General features: G+C 42.7%; 1 protein-coding gene and 1 long non-coding RNA gene across 2 annotated transcripts in view; one reads left to right on the top strand and one right to left on the bottom strand.

Moving 5' to 3' along the window:
- The window catches only part of CENPC (centromere protein C), a gene marked incomplete at its 3' end in the record, with an annotated part of 540,346 nt that overhangs the window by 476,074 nt on the left and 46,309 nt on the right, over positions 1-17,963 (top strand). The gene's annotated exons all lie outside the window — the stretch shown is intronic.
- On the bottom strand, positions 9,420-17,530 carry LOC310661732. The gene is made up of 3 exons (XR_014504111.1): positions 17,404-17,530; positions 16,318-16,390; positions 9,420-9,540 (listed from the first exon to the last, which is right to left on the bottom strand). It is a non-coding gene; the product is annotated as an uncharacterized lncRNA (long non-coding RNA).

The raw sequence follows: 17,963 nt of genomic DNA, 5'->3' as shown, positions 1-17,963 counted from the left end.
CCCATCTTGTATTTGTGCCTCTCATTTTTTTTGCCCAAGTGCAATACTTTACATTTCTCCCTGTTAAAATTCATCTTGTTTGTTTTGGCTCAGTTCTCTAATCTGTCAAGGTTGTTTTGAAGTGTGATCCTGTCCTCTGGGGTGTTAGCCACCCCTCCCAGTTTGGTGTCATCTGCAGATTTCATCAGGATGCCCTTGAGTCCATCATCCGAGTCGTTGATAAAGATGTTGAATAAGACTGGGCCCAAGACATAACCCTATGGCACCCCACTAGTCACTCTTCTCCAGGATGAAGAGGAACCATTGATGAGCACCCTTTGGGTCCGGTCAGTCAGCCAGCTGATATAGCACAGTAACTCAGAGACTGAGCTTTGAGTAAGGATGTCCTTGGTTTGAATCTTGCCTCTAGCGGGATTTTAGGCAGGTCATTCTTCCATTTAAAGATTACAGTAAGGAGTTTTCTGAACATGCCAAGGAGCTGTATAACTGCTAAGTGTTGCCACTGATAGTAATACTACTGTTTTTAAATCCATATTGCTTCACAAATGCAGCTTAAAAATATCAATGGTTATAATGTCATCAAATAATAAATAAGAACAACATTAAAAACATAAAACATAAATGAAAGGGGTGCCTTGCTTTTGTGGATAGTGCCATAGCTGTCAACTTTTCCCTTTTCTTGTGAGGAATCCTATTCAGAATAAGGGAATTTCCCTTTAAAAAGGGAAACGTTGACAGCTATGCATAGTGCTTCCACTCATATCTAGTTTTCCACCATTTTCTCCTGCCTACTTAAGTCCCCTTCCACATCCCCTCCAAAAAGCTGCTCTCTCCGGGGTGGGGGTGGGGGAGAAATCGGTGCAGAGGGCTGTGGAGATAGGGAGCACAACTTAGTGAAACTTTCTTCTCCCCTTCACACACATTTGTGTATTTTACACTCACTTTCCATGGACATTCTATTGACCTACTTTTAACAATATCCATTGGCAGAGACTCTTAAATTATTGACTATGGAGATGTTTCCATGTTCAGACAGTCAGGGAAAAAATATGTTACAAAATTAGGTGAACTATCTCACTAGATGCAAATGAGGAACCTGATTTAATTCAGAATGTTTGTGATCAAGCCATCAAGGAAAACAGGCTGTGAGAGACTAACTGAATACATTTAAATAATGAATAATTTAGAAGAAATCACTGGTAGAAGTAGATACATTGGTTAATTGGCTTTAAAAAAAAAAGATAGACAGTCCCCCAAATTAGGTACAACATGCAAATATGATGAAAGATTGTCTTTTTAAAAAATAAATAAATAAATGATTTTTTTTTTACATTGAATGAATGATATTTAGAGCTTGATGCAGTCCAATGTAGTTACAATGCCTATGTATGGTCCCCCCCCCCCCATAAACTAATATCACCTTTTCCTCATTCCTTATACAGTAGTACCTCGGGTTACAAACGCTTCGGGTTACAAACTCCGCTAACCCGGAAGTAGTTGCTCTGGGTTGCGAACTTTGCCCCAGGATGAGAACAGAAATCACGAACTGGCGGCACGGCGGCACCGGGAGGCCCCATTAGCGAAAGTGCGCCTCATGTTAAGAACAGTTTTGGGTTAAGAATGGACCTCCGGAATGAAATGAGTTCGTAACCCGAGGTACCACTGTATTTGGAATGGGAGGTCTGCAAACATTTTCCATACAGTGGTACCTCTTACCACCTACTTACGAACACGATCCGTTTTGGGGTGCCGTTTGCAGCCTGGAAAGTCCGTAAGTAGAGTGCCGCTACTGCAGATGTGCGAAGCACAATAGAGCGCTTCTGCACATGCGCAAAGCATGCAGATCGCTTCTGCGCGTATGTGCATGGCAATCCTGGAAGTAAAAACTTCTGGGTTTGCTGTGTTCGTAACCTGAAAAGCCGCAACGTGAAGCAAATGTAATACAAAGTATGCCTGTACTTGTATCTCAGTCAAAGAATATGGACTCTATGATGCAGTGGTCAAAGTGTCAGACTATGAGTGTCAGACACAAGGGATCAAATCTCAGCCAAGAAGCTTTCTGCATGACACTGGTGCCAATTACAGTCTTTCAGCTTAGCCTACCTCTTTGTTGTAAGGATAAATGGAGAGAGAGGAAAGAAAGAAGATTCCACCTAAACATTAGGAAGAACTTCCTGACAGTAAGAGCTGTTCAACAGTGGAATTTGCTGCCAAGGAGTGTGGTGGAGTCTCCTTCTTTGGAGGTCTTTAAGCAGAGGCTTGACAACCATATGTCAGGAGTGCTCTGATGGTGTTTCCTGCTTGGCAGGGGGTTGGACTCGATGGCCCTTGTGGTCTATTCCAACTCTATGATTCTATGATTCTAGGAAAACCATGCATGTCAGCTTGGCTCCTTTACTTGGAGGTAAAATGGGATATAAATATGCCTTTTATATTTGGCTTCACTTAGCAACATTTTCTATTGGAATGTTTAAGATGTTTGGTTAACTTTGTTTGTGTTAAATATGTATTCCGTAGTTGACTTCTTTTGTAATGTTTTATTTAAATCTTTAAGATAATATTTTAGTTTCCTGTTAATTATGTTGCTTTGACTGTATACTTTACATTTGACTTTCTTCGGTAATGTTTTATTCTGGATTGTTTTCTGGATGTTTCAATGTGCTGTAAACCGCTTTGACCAAACTGCAGGAGGCAGTGGTAGACAGGAGTGCCTGGCGTGCTCTGGTCCATGGGGTCACGAAGAGTTGGACACGACTAAACAACAACAACAAAACCGCTTTGAGATTTTTCTTAAAAATATAATGCAGTATAGAAAAGAAGAAGAAGAAGAAGAAGAAGAAGAAGAAGAAGAAGAAGAAGAAGAAGAAGAAGAAGGAATAATAAATAAATAAATAAATAACACTTATGTCCCATCACTGAACAAGGGTGTAATCAGAAGGGTGTTTCAGCGATTCATGAACACATTCTTTCACATTGATAAAATACCACAATGTTTGTGCATTACATCAGCTTTGTGTGTGCTTCTTTTGCAATGTGTTGTATTGATGTCTACAAGCATGCCTGTGCACGGGTACTGATGTCATCATGTGCATGATGACATCAGTACTGACTGCTCCCCCCCCCCCTTGAGTTTGTGAACCACCCTGAGATCATAGAATCATAGAGTTGGAAGAGACCACAAGGGCCATCGAGTCCAACCCCCTGCCAAGCAGGAAACACCATCAGAGCACTCATGACATATGGTTGTCAAGCCTCTGCTTAAAGACCTCCAAAGAAGGAGACTCCACCACACTCCTTGGTAGCAAATCCCACTGTCGAACAGCTCTTACTGTCAGGAAGTTCTTCCTAATGTTTAGGTGGAATCTTCTTTCTTGTAGTTTGGATCCATTGCTCTGTGTCCGCTTCTCTGGAGCAGCAGAAAACAACCTTTCTCCCTCCTCTATGTGACATCCTTTTATATATTTGAACATGGCTATCATATCACCCCTTAACCTCCTCTTCTCCAGGCTAAACATGCCCAGCTCCCTTAGCCGTTCCTCATTAGGCATCGTTTCCAGGCCTTTGACCATTTTGGTTGCCCACCTCTGGACACTTCCCAGTTTGTCAGTGTCCTTCTTGAACTGTGGTGCCCAGAACTGGACACATCTTTTGATGAAAGGCAGTATATAAATTTAATTAAGATAAAAATAAAACAACCTGCATGGGCAAGTTGCAGGTAGAGATAGAGAGAAACTGAAAGAAGGGCCTTCATCTGAGTGGCAATGCTCACTGGGCTGGGGCAAGTAATTTGCTGGGCTTGCATGTGTCATCATCATAAACATACCCTCTCTTGGTCTCAGGAAGAAAAGGTGGGAAGCGGGAGAGTTTAAGCTTAGCTCTGCCCTAAGCCCAGACCATGACTTTGAGAACAGCAGCAGCAGGGAAGGAAGGAGTTCAGGAATGTTTCTTTAAAATAGTTTTACAACTATGTGTGTCTTTGATCCTTTTGCGTGTTCAGACCCAGAATCCTCCCCCTCCCCCTAAATAAATTCACACTTGACTCAAATTTTGGTTTTGGTTTTTGGCAGAATGTAGGCCACAACTTTACTGATTACAGAAAGTGACTGGTTGCATAGGCTCTGGTTCGACTAGCTCCCTGCCATGCAGGTAGCACTGATGCAGCGTTCTAGCATAAGTCAGCCAAGGGTGAACACCTGGATAAGTGGAAAGCCAGGAACAGGCTACCCAAATGTCCCCCTGGACTCAGGCATGGGCCCAACCCCCGCTCAGGGGTTGACCAAACCATCAAGTCGCTGGATTCCTTTAACGGAATACCCTTCACCATAGGGATGGCAAAATTATTCTCCCATCCCTATCACCGGAACCAGAGCCTATCCGCAACCTTACAAGTTGTGACGATTTGCTACGCGGCAGGTGAAACCCAAATGGCGACAGCCAATCAGCCAAGTGGGGAAAATTCCTGCCGTGCCCCTGTCCCAATGACAGACAACACACGACGGCATAGCAAGGTCAAGTGCAGAGCCCTACAAGTAGGGAGAGGTGGTCGACTGCACGCGCCGAAAGAGGAAGCTCTGGGTCACGTGCATGGGCATAAATAGGTCCCTTGAACCATTTGGACTGCATCTCATTGGCCAGATTGCACCCAGCTACGAGGGACCTACCAATCGGGTGTTGTGGCTGACCAATTGTACCCACCCACAACACAGGGTCTCACCGCAATATGTGCCCCCTGTTGAAAAAGTTTGCTGACCCCTGGCCTAGTCCATACGCTCCAACATTTCTCCGATGAAAATAATGGCATCCTATTCTATTACTACCACTAATATTATTATTGTTATTATTATGTTTTATTTATCTGACTTGGTTGCCCCAGCCACTCTGGCCATCTTCCAACATATATAAAAGCACAATAAAACATTTTAAAAACTTCCCTATACAGGGCTGCCTTCAAATGTTTTCTAAAGGTTGTATAGTTACTTATCTCCTTGGCTTGGGGGTCACATAACTCCAAAACCAGGGCTTTTTTCCCCCAGCAGGAACTCAGGGAACTCAATTCTGACACCTCTCAGGTAGATGCCATTGCCATTCTGAGACAACGAAGGAGGTATTCATGGTGAGCTCTGGCACCTCTTTTTCTAGAAAAGCAGGACTGTCCATAACCTCCAACATTTCTCTGATGAAAACAGGGATGTCCTAAGGAAAAGTGGGGCATTCCAGGATCAAATCAGAAACTGCGACGGCTTCTGTAAATCCAGGACTGTCCCAGGAAAACAGAGACACTTGGAGTGTCTGCTAGAGGAGTTTAGTTTGTTTCCTTCCATGGGAGAAGGGACTGGGGTGGTGTGGGCCACCTTTGAATTTGCATAATTGATTGGCTTTCTTCTTCGTCACATCTCGTCAGGAGGTCAGTGGTGGAGGAAGACCCATTTAGAGGAAAGACACGGAGCAGGAAGGGTAGGTTAGGACAGCTAGATGAGCTCCCTTGGCTCTGAGATACAGGATGGCTGTGTTGATGTGGCTCCTGGGGAGAATCAGTGGGACAACCAGGGACATAATGACATTGGCTCTCCTTCGTCACTGGCCAACGAACTGTTATTGCAATTACTAAAAGCTTCTACATGTTTATTGGCCTCTTTGATAAAATTGTGACTTATTTAATTTCACTTATTGTGTCATTCTCTTCATTGCAATCAAAACTGAAAGCAGCAGCAAGAGCACGTGGACAGTACTTTGCTAGTCACAAGAACCCCAGGTTATTATCTTGCAACCTTCTTTAGCCAGATTAGCTAAACTTGTATTGATTGATACATGATTAGGAAGGACTTCAATTGCCTGGAGAAAGCAGCACGTAAATTCTGCTTTAATGCTGTTCAGAGGACTTAAGGGATTTGACTTTCTTGTAGAGTGCACACTATTAAACCCAAGTGTTGCTAAAGAGCAATTTAGACATTCGTAGTCTAAAGCCTGAGGCCTACATTTATTGTTGAATGAAGCCAAATTTTTCTGTGGGCCAAATCAGACACAATAAAGGAGATATTTCTCAACAGTTTCTCTCTTTCTTCCTCCACTTTTTTTTTGCTTTAATACACCTGTACAGACTCTTGAGCTTGATCAGAAGCTGCTTAACCCAATCACGAGAATCTCCCATAAATTGTCTTTTTCCTCAAAAGAGGAAACGTACGTTAACCTATAATCCTTCCTCACTGGGAGAAAAACAGCAGGACAGCTGGGAGAGACACAGGAAAAGGACTGAGCACTCCTTATCCTGTCGCATCAATCATATTCAGAATCTAATTATTATTGTTTAATTGCCAGTGGACGCTTCACATGTCTTTTGCACTATTTCTAGTTCAGCGAGGAGTCTCAGTCGCCTCATCAAAGACCATCAAATTCATAGAATCATAGAATAGAATCATAGAATCCTAGAGTTGGAAGAGACCACAAGGGCCATCGAGTCCAACCCCCTGCCAAGCAGAAAACACCATCAGAGCACTCCTGACATATGGTTGTCAAGCCTCTGCTTAAAGACCTCCAAAGAAGGAGACTCCACCACACTCCTTGGCAGCAAATTCCACTGTCGAACAGCTCTTACTGTCAGGAAGTTCTTCCTAATGTTTAGGTAGAATCTTCTTTCTTGTAGTTTGGATCCATTGCTCCGTGTCCACTTCTCTGGAGCAGCAGAACACAACCTTTCTCCCTCCTCTATGTGACATCCTTTTATATATTTGAACATGGCTATCATATCACCCCTTAACCTCCTCTTCTCCAGGCTAAACATGCCCAGCTCCCTTAGCCGTTCCTCATAAGGCATCGTTTCCAGGCCTTTGACCATTTTGGTTGCCCTCCTCTGGACACGTTCTCCCTGTTCATTATCGTAAGTTGAGAGGGAAGTCTAAGGGCTATTCAAACAATCCCCAGTAACATTTGGTGAACACATACAGACACAGTCAAGCCCCTGACCCCGAGATATGCCAGGGTTCCTCCTAGCATGGAAGAACCCTTTGCCTATATGCATGCAGCACCCCTTAACACGAGTGCCAAAGGTGGGGTCACCAAACACGCTGTCAATCAAAGCACCAGTTCTCGGCATGTGCTCATGTATTCACCGAATTTGTGCGATGGAGTTGTTTGAACACCTTCCTAGTTAGCACATATCATAATATTGTGACGTGTTTCTGGGATTGCCTATCACAGGGATCAGCAAACTTTTTCAGCAGGAGGCCGGTCCACTGTCCCTTAGACCTTGTTGGGGGCTGGACTATATTTTTTTTGGGGGGGGGGGGCAAATGAACAAATTCCTATGCCCCGCAAAGAACCCAGAGATGCATTTAAAATAAAGGAACACATTCTGCTCATATAAAAACACGCTGATTCCCTGACCGTCCGCAGGCCGGATTTAGAAGGCAATTGGGCCGTATCCAGACCCTGGGCCTTAGTTTGCCTACCCATGGTCTATCACATACACATTTGGGTGCAGAAATAGACACAGTAAAGACACTAAAATTATTCAGCCGATGCTGTCTGCTGGCTTAGTTCTTCCTGAAATGTGTTTCACTATCACAGCAAGTCTTCGGTTTTGATCAGCATACCTGCTTTCTTTTCCTCTTCTTCCATATGGTAAACGAAGTGACACATTGCACTAATACATGCTTCCACTAGCGCTGTTACTGCCAGAACATTAAAACAGGGGATATTATGTGTTTGTCTTCCATAAAATGTCCTAATAAGTTGACATTTTAAAGCGAACAGCTAAAAGAACAAATTCTTCCTGCTTAATTCGGTCTCACAGCTACTCATTCATTATTTTTTGCAATGACACAAATGTCAAAAATGCAAAAATAAAAATAAAGTACAGTAATGTTACTGTATTTTAAATGTGTTTATCTTCCTTTATCTAGGACTATTATTACAATTTTCAAAACACACACACACACCAAATCCACAGAAGCATAACATAGATATGTGTAAAAGCACATGTGCAGACGATGTTTTCACATTAGAAAATAACAAAGGGTCAGTTAATAACCTAACATACAAATTGCAAGAATTCGGTATAAGATTGGCATATTAGATTCATCAAAATGGGAAATTCTAGGATTTTCTATAGGTCAACAGTTGGAAATAAAAATAAGTGTGTTATTTCTAATAGAGGAAGAAAAATGGAGCACAAGCAGTGCTTGCTGTTTAAGGAACATCATATGAAATATTGTACGGAAATTATTAAAACCTGTCCCACCCTCTAGAGTATATTTTGGGTGCATGGGGGAGGGGGCGTTTCTGAAGAGAAGGCGGGTCTGTTACACTAAGAGTGCAGCGATTGTTGGATTTTACTCATTAACTTTGATTTACCGATTAACAAAGCTAAGTTGGGTGTGAAGAATGAGCACTCACACTTTACATTGTGGGTGCCCTTTGCGGGATCGCGCGTGGTGCTACAATTCCCAGGGAATTTACTGCCAAACAGTGACTGGCTTACCTCTCAGTGTTAATTGACGACCTTGACAGATTAGAGAACTGGGCCAAAACAAACAAGATGAATTTTAACAGGGAGAAATGTAAAGTATTGCACTTGGGCAAAAAAAATGAGAGGCACAAATACAAGATGGGTGACACCTGGCTTGAGAGCAGTACATGTGAAAAGGATCTAGGAGTCTTGGTTGACCACAAACTTGACATGAGCCAACAGTGTGACGCGGCAGCTAAAAAAGCCAATGCAATTCTGGGCTGCATCAATAGGAGTATAGCATCTAGATCAAGGGAAGTAATAGTGCCACTGTATTCTGCTCTGGTCAGACCTCACCTGGAGTACTGTGTCCAGTTCTGGGCACCACAGTTCAAGAAGGACACTGACAAACTGGAATGTGTCCAGAGGAGGGCAACCAAAATGGCCAAAGGCCTGGAAACGATCCCTTATGAGGAACGGCTAAGGGAGCTGGGCACGTTTAGCCTGGAGAAGAGGAGGTTAAGGGGTGATATGATAGCCATGTTCAAATATATAAAAGGATGTCACATAGAGGAGGGAGAAAGGTTGTTTTCTGCTGCTCCAGAGAAGCGGACACAGAACAATGGATCCAAACTACAAGAAAGAAGATTCCACCTAAACATTAGGAAGAACTTCCTGACAGTAAGAGCTGTTCGACAGTGGAATTTGCTGCCAAGGAGTGTGGTGGAGTCTCCTTCTTTGGAGGTCTTTAAGCAGAGGCTTGACAACCATATGTCAGGAGTGCTCTGATGGTGTTTCCAGCTTGGCAGGGGGTTGGACTCGATGGCCCTTGTGGTCTCTTCCAACTCTATGATTCTATGATTCTAGGCACGCCTTGTGTGATCCTTGGGTTCTCGCCAAACCATGGGAACCCCAAAAGGCATACTCTTCTGTTTTCCTTTTGTCCAGGGGAATTTCAAAATACCTTTTATAGGCACACCTCACAAATGCTATTATATTGCGTGTTTGACGAGGAAGTGCGTAGCAGCCATATACATAACACAAGGCATCAGGCTTGTTTACACATTTTTGTCTACTTGAAGAAGCCATGGTCCGATCTGAAAAATGCAAATATTTAGGTTACAAAACTATAAAAATAAAGAAAAATTAAGTTTGCAAAACAATAATTACCATGTGGTTAGGGTAGATCAACGTGTCAGTGTCCGCTTATCCCCAGTGTAAATATGATATATCAGCAAGAGTCAGAAATTGAAAAATAACTATAGCATGTGCACAAAAATTGATTTCAGATTTGAAATCAGCATTGAAAGAACATATAAGAACAGTTGAAAAATCTCATGCAACAGAAAATGGAGAAGAAAAAATGTTCCCCAGTGTAATGGGTGTCACTGACCATGCACTGAAAGGTTGTCAGTGAACCACCCTGCATGTGGGGATAAGGTCTGGGCTGGGCTGATTGCTACACTTACGTCTCACAGAGCTCACTCATATCCCATTTACCCTGGGGAGCCCCAGTTGCTGGGGAGGGATACATGCCCAAGGCCTAAGCCAAGGTCTTCCTACATTCAGAAGTTTAATAAAGTTGTGGCCTAATTTTAATTCCATATAACGTTGTTAGAGTCTTTATTCCTCCCTTATGATCCCTGGGGGCTGGGGCTCTTGCCGCCTGGTCACACAAATGGTCACAGGAGAAATGGCACTGGCTTGAGTGCAACAGATAAAATGAATGTCTTCACAGGAATATTATTTCTATTTTTGTCAATACCCTTAAAAATTCCACCAAGGATCATCATCATCATCATCATCATCATCATCATCTTTTATTTGTATCCTGCTCTCCCCAGCCGAAATGGGAAATTCTGCAAGGTAATATTAGCAAACTTGTTTCTAACGGTGAGGTTTTCAGATTTACATCTAAAGCTACTCAACTGAAAATAAAAGATGATGGAATGGCCGTACCTAAAATTAGGCAGTAATGTTAACTGCCGTGGTTCAATGGTCTGACCATTTTAGCTCTCACTGGGCAAGGGGTCAACAAGGAGTTCCAGCACTGCTAAATGAATGGATGTGGAAGAAAGGGGAGAATCCAATAGTTCAACCTAATGCAATTAGGGATTCAATAAATGGAGACTTGGGGCACAGTTAAAATGCCCTTAGGTCCAGAAGTCTCACCCCTTCTGCTCATTCCTTTAATAAATTCTTTTTGGCAAGCTAGGGCGTATGGCTATAAAAAAGATTAACATGGATATATGTTTAATAGGTGGAGTATGAGAATGTTCAAAATATCATATTGATGTTGCAGCTAACAATTTTTTTTTTTATAAGATCTTATATTTAAGGCATTGATCTTCAACCGTGGAACACCCTCCCGTCAGATGTTAAGGAAATAAAGAACTATCTGACTTCTAGAAGACACCTGAAGGCAACCCTGTATTGGGAAATTTTTAATATCTAATGTTTTACATTTTTTTATGTGCTATAAGCCGCCCAGAGTGGCTGGGGAAACCCAGCCAGATGGGCGGGGTAGAAATTATTATTATTATTATTATTATTATTATTAAATGTTAGAAGAATACTAGAATGAAGTTATATGGTTTTAGCAGAAATGTTATAAAGAATTAAGCAAAAACTGATTGTTAATGGGTTAAAGTGGAAAATTTAAAGTTAGATTGTGTTAAGATAAACTATAGAACAAAAAATTGAGAAAGAGGGAAAGGGTTTGCTGAATTAGCTAAGTTGAACTAGAATACAAAAAAGGGAGGTGTGAGGAAGTCGAGGAAACAAGTAAATGAAAGATAAAGATATGGAAATTGGATGTGTTTTTAAATGTTTTGGTTTTTTCTTGTTGTTTTGATGTATTGTTTTCTCTTTTTATTTTCAATGTATTATCTGTTAAATTTTCTATTGCTTTTTTTTCTTTTATACTTTCTGTAACTATAAAACTTTTAATAAATATCATTAAAAATTATTATTATTATTATTATTATTATTATTATTATTATTATTATTATTATTATTGGGTCATGGCCTGATCCAAGGTGGGTCAAAACAGGAGCACTACAATCATGCAAATTTATTATTATTATTATTAGTAGTAGTACTATTCCCCCTTTTTTCTTCTGACAGAACTCAAGGCAGTTTACAGATAAAAACAGAACCACAAAAAGTGTGTGTGTGTGTGTGTGTGTGTTTAGTAGGGCTAAAGATGTGTCTAGTGTCTGAAAAGGTTGAATGCTACTGATTTAAGGTATTGTAAAGGTAAAAGTAAAGGGACCCCTGACCATTAGGTCCAGTCGTGACCAACTCTGGGGTTGCGGTGCTCATCTCGCTTTATTGGCTGAGGGAGCCGGTGTACAGCTTCTGGGTCATGTGGCCAGCATGACTAAGCCACTTCTGGCGAACCAGAGCAGCGCACGGAAACACCGTTTACCTTCCCGCCGGAGCGGTACCTATTTATCTACTTGCCCTTTGACGTGCTTTCGAACTGCTAAGTGGGCTGGAGCAGGGACCGAGCAACAGGAGCTCACCCCGTCATGCGTATTTGAACTGCGACCTTCTGATCAGCAAGTCCTAGGCTCTGTGGTTTAACCCACAGCACCACCCACGTCCCTTAAGGTATTATACACCACGTAAATTGCAAAAATGTATAAGTTCACAGTGGAATCATATGAAAATGGGAAGCTGCCTTATTCCGTTGGTTTGTCTAGCTCAGCCTTGTCTGTGCCCTGACTGAAAGTGGCTCTCCAGGGATACAGATGGGGATATCCACAGCTTCACCTGCATATGCAAGGAACTGAACCAAGGACCTTCTGCATGTAAAGATTATTGTGAGTCGAGGATCTGCCACCCGCTTGAGGATAAGAAAGACACAAGGACGCAGTATATTAGGTTAATGGGCTAAAAAAGGCCACAACTTTATTGATTGCAGCATGTGAGTGGTATTGGCTTAGGCATTGGATAAAACAACAGAGCGTGACTCCACCCACTCAGGGAGGGGTGAGTCTATCAAGGACTAACCACCAGTAGGAGGAGCCTGTTGATGCAAATACAACTGGAAGCTCCCCCTGATGTCACCAGGGGAAACCGACGAAACCCAGTAGCACAGTGAGGGCAGCGCTGCCGCGGCCACATTTGAGTGGCTAAACCCCACCCCAAGCCTCCGCCTGATTGGTTGGCTGCCAGGGGGCACGGCGCGGCAGCTGAGACAGCTGAGCAGGGGCCGAAACGCCCCCTTCCAACGTGGTAAACGGCTCCTGCTCACAACTCCTCCCCTCTGACTCTATGGCTATGTCTCTTCCCTGTGCATGTCTACTCAGAAGTAAGTCCCACTGAATTTAATTGGGTTCTGTCAGTGCTTTTTGTTCTGGGGGGACACAGGGGGATACATAACCCTAAACACTTTGTGAATCTAAGTTTGGCCTCATTGAGGGGCAGTATTTCAATATAAGTAAGAATATAAGAGTACCCCTAAACATTTTATTTTATTTTTAGAAAAAAAGCACTGGGTTCTGTTGAGTTTATTCCCAGTTAAGTGAGAATCCAAACAGGGCAGTTCTGTGTTGAGATACTCAGAAATTAGTCCCCATTTAGTGCAATGGAACTTACTCTCACAGACTTGGACATTTAATTGGCGATCTGAATGAAATTATGCAAACTTTTAGCATATTGGGTGGGATTGTACATCCCAAAAAAATATTCGGGAATGATGTGATCCATAAAATTTGTAAAATTACACAGAGCAGTTGTATCATCAGGGAGACAGAATACGGCACTACATAATAATTACAGAAAAGAATGGTTGGAAATATGTTGGCAGTCACCCGGATATTGATAGCTAAATATTGGAAGAGACAACCTACTCCTTCTTTAGATATCTGGCATAGAATACAAATGCATAAAATATCGTAGTATAAGAAACACTTGGAAGGTACTGCAATGAAAAAGACTCATTAAAGTGTTAGTATAAATATAACTGGTTCTAGAATAAAAAAGCTCAATATAAAAACATTACGCACAAAGTCGTGCAAGTGTTATAGGTTATAAGAAAGTAAACGAGAGCTGTGGTTATTATACAAACAAGCAACTGTAATTGTATCATTGATTATTGAAGAAATTATGGCATTACAGAAACACATAGTTGGATAAATAAAATTAGCTTCAATTTGCAATTGTGTAAATCCTCTGAAGGAATCTCGATATGAACTATGGAGAAAAAGGAAACTAGAGAAATGGAGTAACTTGTGCAAAAGGTGGGGAAATGAAACTGGAGAGCTCATTCGACAACAGGTCTGCATAACCTGTGACCAACAAAGCACAATACTACATCTTAACCATGTACATCATTGTCTCCCATGTGCAAGGCAACCCACATGTTTCTGTAATCATAGCAGAAATGTGGGAGGGTGGATGTCAAGTACCTGGTGGGGTGTTTTGTTTGATCACAGACGGGTGCTACAGCTCAGAGAAACTGTGCTTTATGCATTATTTGTTATAGTGTCCTAGATTTAATCTCTGACTTCTGTAGTGAAAACATCTCAGGTAGCAACTGGGGGCGTTGCAATGTTGCTAAGGCTTCCGTTGCCAAAGATATGAGTCTCAGGATTCATAATGCTCACATCAAATAAAAGGTGAGCATTACAAACCTTGAACTCTTCCTTGGATCAGAGCTTAATCCAAACTGGGGAAGACTTCCCTGCTTCACTTTGCCCCCAACACCCATCAAATAACTGAACCTTTTGATGGAGTGCTGTCAAAGATGTTCATTAAAAAAAAAAACAGTACAAGGATTTTGGCTTAGCCTTGTACATAATATATAAAGGTAAGTCCCAGCTGTATCCATCTGTAACATCGGTACTTATTTGAAAGATCTGTGTCAAATGGCAATACATTCTGGCTTAATAACCATTTTCATCTCTAGACTCACTGCCTTCATCATCTATCATCGTACAGAAACTGTCATTGATACTGGTGTCAGAACAAAGAGTGGAATCTCTAGGAACATCACCCATCCTCAGGGAAAACACAAAACATTGTTGGGCAGTGGGAAGGGGCCAGTAATCCCGTCAGCTGCAATCTCTTTCATGAGTTTTGATGACACAACCTGTTGGCAGCCCCTGTACTGAATCCTGATAGGAAGAAGAGGTACAAATCCTGGGGCCAATGTAAGAGCCCTCCCAAAAGCCCTCCAAAAACCTTGCCAGGTGGAAAGCAACAGCTTCTTGTCAGGTTAAAAAGCTTTGTCACACGTGTCCTGAACCCCCAGCCTACCCTGCGGCAAGTGCCAGCATGGTGTAGTGGTTAAGAGTGGTGGACTTGTAATCTGGTGAACAGGGTTCGCTTCCCTGCTCCTCCACATGCAGCTGCTGGGTGACCTTGGGCTAGTCACACTTCTCTGAAGTCTGTCAGCCTCACTCATCTCAGAGTGTTTGTTGTGGGGGAGGAAGGGAAAGGAGATTGTTGGCCACTTTGAGACTCCTTAAAAGGTAAAGGGACTCCTGAGTGTTAGGTCCAGTTGCAGATAACTCTGGGGTTGCAGCGCTCATCTCATTTTACTGGCCGAGGGAGCCGGTGTACACCTTCTGGGTCATGTGGCCAGCATGACTAAGTCGCTTCTAGCGAACCAGAGCAACACACGGAAATGCTGTTTACCTTCCTGTCGGAGCAGTACCTCTTTATCTACTTGCACTTCATGCTTTCAAACTGCTAGGTTGGCAGGAGCAGGGACCAAGGAATGGGAACTCACCCCGTCGTGGGGATTCGAACTGCTGACCTTCTGATCGGCAAGTCCTAGGCTCTGTGGTTTAACCCATGGCACCAGCCCATCTGGCTGGGTGGCTTCCAGCACATAAAAAAAAAAAGGAAAACATTAGACAGCAGAATATTAAAATACAATGATTCATCAAATATTATAAGCTTTCCTAAACCGGGCTGCCTTCAGATGTGTTCTAAAAGTCCAATAGTTGTTTATGTCTTTGACATCTGATGGGAGGGCGTTCCACAGGGCGGGCGCCACTACCGAGAAGGCCCTTGGCGCTGGACCTCGGTGTACGGGCAGAATGATGGGGGTGGAGATGCTCCTTCAGGATAGGCGGTCTCCCCTATTCCTCCTCTGCCCAGTCCCTGACAACTGGGTCCTTTCCAAGGTTGCTGTTTAGACCTAAACTCTTTTTCACATCTGCAAACCTTGGGGTTCTGCTGAGCATGCTGATACCTCCTCCTTGTTCCTCAAAGATGCTGCTTTGGCTGCAGACTTGTTGACACTCACCAGCAGATTTTGTTCGCAGGGAAGCGAGAACCTTGGTTCAAGAACCCAAGTATAGCAACAAATCTGCCTTCCCAACTGCCACGATATTATTAAGAAGGCAAATACTGTGCAGTGCTGTTGGCTATTACTTTCTCAGATGCGCATCTGTATCGTATCTGTATCCAACCTGTGCTGGGTACTGGATGTTTAGCTTCCAGTCTAGAACTGGAATCAGGCTCACAGCTGTTGACAGCTGAAATGTTCACTTCTATGCATATTAAAGATTCTTGACCCAGCAATTTATCTGCATGCCGGTCCGGTTTCTGCTTGACGCTTCACATGTTGCTAATGTGATCACTTTCTACCTTTGAGTAATGTGGCAATTCTGCACTCATGTACCACTCTCAGTTTATTGTGTGTTTATTTGTTTTTTTCACATGGAAAATTCGATAAATATTTAATTAAAACTAATGAATGCAGTGCTGTAAAACTAGACTAGAAACAGAAGTGCAATCTCAGGGATGCTCATATTTTCTAAATGGGTATTGAAATGATTTATAATTAAGTCAAGAAAACTATAATAAAGTTGGGAGTTATGAAATACGATGCTATCTGAAAATGAAGTACTTACATTAATTCACCAACTGGCAACAGAGAGCTGTAGCAGTAAGTGATATCATGAAAGATTAAAAAATTGAACTTACCTAAGGAAGAAAAAATAGAATTATTAGATAAAAGTGGCTGTAGCATAAATTATTCCATTCCCAAACCAACCCCCCTATAAGCCATCTGAATTTTTATGATGCAAGTACCGTGAAAGGGCATAATTGGAGCTGAAGGGGTCAAATAATTTGCCAAGTGATTAAACTGTTGCAATTTATTAGAGTTTTAATGCAATATTTCCCTGGGATATATATAAAAAGTTTTATAATGTGTAATATAGCAATTTTATAACTAGTGATCAATACCACCCTAATGGTAATAACCTGTTCTGAAATTTATAATCTCATTTCACATTGTGTTTACATTCCAATGTTGGGAAGATAAAAAAGCTTGAATATCCTTGCTTAGAGAAATGTCTTTAAGAAACCAATGTTTTCTTCATTGGTACCAGTATATTATTTTCGTAATGCATTGGCCTGTGAATTTGGAGGAGGGGAAGAATACAGAGGATCGTTGTCGTGCCTAAGCCCCACTGAAATGAACAGAAGTTGCACAAAATCAGGGCACAGCCCAATGGGGTTTTAGTTGGAAGTACTTATTGTGCTATCACACCAAGAACATTTAAACAATTATGCCTGTGCTAGCAAAAATCTGAAAGTTTTATGGCACACAATCCAAATGCAACTGTTTCCTGAGTAACTATTAATCTGTGCGAGGAAAAAAAGTTCACCCAAATGGTGCCTAATAAAAGCTAGGTGAATCACAGAGAAAGCACAGGCATATTAACCTCATTGGGCCTAGCTCAGACCTGTATAAATTTTAAATCACCCAGAGTCACTTCCATAAAGCAGCATGCTCAACACGCAAGCCTCGTAGACCTTCATCTTGGTACTGGACGTTTACATCACATACTTCCATCCTCTTTTGGCAAGGCAAGCCATTGCCATAGCTGCCTTGCCAATACGTTTGTCCAGCACAACATCGATGGAGAGGTTGCTGGTTATGGTGGAACCCAGGTAGACAAAAACCTCTACCACCTCACGCATGCGTTCACCTATGCTGATGTATGGAGGGCTGGTGACTTCCAGACCCAGGATATTGGTCTTTGTCAGACTGGTGGTAAGGCTGGACTCCCTGAAGGATTGGGCAAGACAGTTGATGGGTCTCTGCAGAGCTTCCTTGAAGTGTGTGGTTGTAATGGTTCTAGGGGTTGCTCGTGCGTAAGTTGCCGCCACTCCTGGCTAGGTTATCTGGTTGAACCCTTTCTGTCTGGACAGCCTCAAGTTTCGTGGCTGCCTCAGTCGCTGGCAGAATCCGCCAGTGGGCGTTTCTTGAACCTTTTCCAGCATAAAAGCTGTTTGACGCCCAGTCTTCTCCTACTCTCCCTGCGCGGAAGTCTTCTGCGCAGGGAGGGTGTGGGCAGCGGAGTACCCGTACTCTCTCCGCTGGTCTCCGGCAAGGAGTCCTGGAGCCTCCTCTCCGATTCCCCCATCTGCTCCCCTTCTCCACTGGTGTTACGCTGATTTCCTTCCCCAGCAGATGGGCTGCCTCTCTCCCTACTGGGACCCTCTCCGGCATCCCTCTGGAGCCTTCTCTCCGCCTCCAGCTCCGATG

This window comes from Podarcis tiliguerta (assembly GCF_965153285.1).
Source record: "Podarcis tiliguerta genome assembly, chromosome: 13".
NCBI classification, from domain to species: Eukaryota; Metazoa; Chordata; class Lepidosauria; order Squamata; family Lacertidae; genus Podarcis; species Podarcis tiliguerta.
This window is presented reverse-complemented; position numbering and strand designations above follow the sequence as displayed.